Consider the following 585-nt stretch of genomic DNA (forward strand, 5'->3'; position numbering starts at 1 on the left):
TATGAATCAAGATGCCTATGCCAACATGCAGATACACATACTGCTCTTAAACATACCTTTAGCACACACAAATCCTTCATAATTCTACATGTAAAAGTCACAGTTTGTCCCTGCTTTTGTGTCTTGCTCTCTATTTTATGTATTAGTGCAAGCACATTTTCCAGTTATGTAATGATAGTGAATGTTCTCCTGAGTGAGATTAGCTTGAATATAAGCATAGTACATAAATGCAACCCATTATGTCAGGGAGTGAAAAGAGAAAGAGAGAGAGAGGTGAGGGAGGGAAAAGAGGGTGTGACAGAAACACAAGCAAAGAGCGGAGGGAGTCATCTTCTTCACACAATTTTAAAACAAGATTCTTCACAGTGCTGCCAGTCACTTTACTGACGTTACATGTCTTTGTATGCTTTGAATTTTAACTGCCGTACTGGACGATGATTTGAGGCTGCATGTTTTCATCTGAGAAATGTGTGAGGAGATTGGAATTTCCCCACACACTGCTAACTCATTTACCTATTTGTGCAGAAATCTAGAGGCAGAAAGTACCTGAAGAAGCACTGTCGGTGTCTCTGACACGGAGGAGAC

The sequence above is a fragment of the Anabas testudineus genome, chromosome 7 (assembly GCF_900324465.2).
Source record: "Anabas testudineus chromosome 7, fAnaTes1.2, whole genome shotgun sequence".
NCBI classification, from domain to species: Eukaryota; Metazoa; Chordata; class Actinopteri; order Anabantiformes; family Anabantidae; genus Anabas; species Anabas testudineus.